This window comes from Oryzias melastigma, linkage group LG7 (assembly GCF_002922805.2).
Source record: "Oryzias melastigma strain HK-1 linkage group LG7, ASM292280v2, whole genome shotgun sequence".
Taxonomy (NCBI): Eukaryota; Metazoa; Chordata; class Actinopteri; order Beloniformes; family Adrianichthyidae; genus Oryzias; species Oryzias melastigma.
In genome coordinates, this window is record NC_050518.1 from 31,529,749 (window position 1) to 31,532,526 (window position 2,778).

Genomic DNA, 2,778 nt, shown 5'->3' on the forward strand with positions numbered 1-2,778 from the left:
GTAAAAGTTTGAAGTCATGAAGTGAGTTTGCAGGACTGGAGTGTTAATGTCTCGTTCCTGCTGAACAGATGGAGCTGCTGCTTCACTAATCAGCCGTTATGCTGAGGATTAGCTGGGATCAGGGGGGGGATTACACTCTGAACATATGCTTTTTAAGTGGCAGCCTCTATCTGTCAGTTTGCATCTGAACTTTTCTAAACTGAGAGGTACCGATGCTGAACTTGGAGTTGATCTGTGGGACTTTGGGCTGGAGTTTGTCCTGATGATGTCCAGGCGCCAGACCGCGGCGGTCACGCTTTTTCTGCTTACGTAGAACAAGTGGAACCTCATTTCTCTAGTTTGTGATGCTGCTGTCTGTCCAAGATGCCTTCCGTCCTCCTAAAGCTTTGTGCTGACCATGCATGGCTTTACCTGACCAGACGCTCCGTTCTTAAAGAGGAGCTTCATCTGCAGGTGACCTGAACCAGACGTCAACATCTGTCTGTGCTGCTGACATGATGGAAAGGGGCTCAAAGTCCAAAAACATTTTTATCTATTATAAAATCAATCCTAATCACCTTTTAATCAGGATTGTACTGTTTTAGTCAAAATCAAAAAGCTTGACATTTTTTAAGACATAGTTTCTGCTGAGCGGCAGGAGTTCATTAGGAATTCACCTCTGAGTTGTGGGCGGGACTTAGCTGATTTCTCATTAGATCAGGGGTGGGCAAACTTATTGACTGGTGGGGTAGAAAGGGTTTAAAAATTTAAAAGAGGGGCCGGACCGGGAGGAGACCTGTGAGTGTTCTGGTGATCCACCACATAAGACAAAGAAATAAGATGGAAAAAAAGCTTTACTTTGATTGAAAATTAATATATACATTTCAAAATGGAACATTTGAGAGCTTTTTGTGGCTTTTGTTCTCATTTTAGTACCAATGGGTCGATGTCTTTCAAGGAAAAACCGCAGACGTAGAGAAATGCTGCGTTCAGGTGCTGTTGGAGGATCGGAAAAATGACTGACGTGAAATAACATACATGAACGTTAGAAAAACCATAAATATCATGAATGCAGAGTAACTTTCTGCACCCAAACAAAGGTACATTTACTTGTAGAGCACCATCTACAGGAAGACAGCAGAATTACAGGGAATATACAACTTTTTTAGGGATTATCAATAGAATTCATTCCAGTTTGGTGGGCCGGATTGAATAGTTAAACGGGCCGCAGATGGCCCTCAGACCGTATTTTGCCCACTCGGCGTTTAGACCTTTATTTACTCTCTCTCCTGCTAGCTAAACACCTCACAAGTCCAAGCTAACGTTAGCATAGCAAAACGGTGAGCACCTCCAGAGTCATGCAGCTCAGATTCCAGCTGAGACCAGGAGACCAAAGACGTTCATGGATCTATTTGTTTGTCAGTAGATGGATCAGGAAAACTTTGGCTGCGTCACAAACTCCACCTTTTTATCGGCTCCTGATCTATCATGAACTGAAAAAATAAAAACTCAGAAAAACGTTTTTAATCCTAAGTATTTTATATCTCTCCTCCATCAGGAGAAAATGCTACAAGAACAAGTTACTAACACCATTTTCATCGGAGTGGGTCTTCATCAAGCCGGAGTCAAATTACTTCAACTAAAATTTTAATTTAACGACTTTTTTTCCGAAGGTTTTTCAAGTAACATGTTGTTACCTCACCAGTATGATCAATGTGCTCAAGTCTTTAGGCTCCGCCCTGTGTGGATCTAAGGACTCGTCATCATGTCATTAACAACACCCACAATCCCCTTCACCTACACAGCGACCAGCATGAAGCCCTTCTGGATGTGCAGCGTTTCATGTTTGTGACATGGGGCTGTGACCTCATCATGTCCCACAGGTGCTGTCCCGATGGAGCCTCAGCTCTAACCACAGAATCTGGACTGTACCACTACAGTGAAAATGGTCCAAACCCGGCACCTTAGAACCCTTTAACACACTTTAGTACTCTCAGACTAAAGTGAACTTGTGTCACTTCAGACGCCAGCTTTCTGCAGCTCCGCTGGCCTCACGCTCTCTGGGTTGCTATGACAACATCAACAGAGCCATGGATTTTGGGGTGACAGGTTTTCACCTGAGCAGGTGTGAGGCTGTTTCCATCAGGTTTCTTATGCTCAGTGATTCCTGACCACGGCTTAACATGTTTGATGTCTGGGAGCATTGTGGACGACAGGAAACGAACGGATAGTCGTACTGAGAGGTTATACGCACCTGGGGGCTGATGGGAGGGGAGTGGCTGTGTTGAGGTCATGCCTACGTCTTCCTAAACGTCACAGGAGTCCCTGAACGCTCGCCGGTCAGTGTGATGAGGCTCATGCAGCTTTTGGAACCTGTAGAGAGATTGACAGGAGCAACACCTTCAAAATGACAGAAACGTGAAATCCTTTAGGTTATTACCACCTTAGACAGACTGCAGCCGCATTCATACCGAAGGCGATTCGCGCGGCGGAGTCGGACAGTTTCAACGTGAAGTAAATAACTTAATTTAATTTAACTTTGAAGTACAGCGGCACAAATCGGGCGGCGCAACAAAAATGTTAATACCTGAAGTTTGACTGGTCTCCGCGTCGCATCTACCAATCAGGAACTCAGATTTGGGCCTTTTCAGTGACTCGATCAGCTGGTAGAATACGAATCCAAAGCGAACTTCTCCTGAACTTCCATCTTTTCCATTAAGCCGTTGGAGCCGCAGGTTTCCTAGAGTTTATCCGGCTAACATGGGGCGAAGGCGGGATACACTCTGACAGATCGCCGGC

At 45.0% G+C, this 2,778-nt stretch overlaps 1 long non-coding RNA gene across 2 annotated transcripts in view; it reads right to left on the bottom strand.

Moving 5' to 3' along the window:
- The window catches only part of LOC118598996, a 6,252-nt gene that overhangs the window by 1,250 nt on the left and 2,224 nt on the right, over positions 1 to 2,778 (bottom strand). For both annotated transcript variants that reach the window (XR_004948255.1, XR_004948256.1), the window contains exon 2: positions 2,234 to 2,352. This is a non-coding gene — a long non-coding RNA (uncharacterized LOC118598996). The remainder of the gene's footprint in view (positions 1 to 2,233; positions 2,353 to 2,778) is intronic.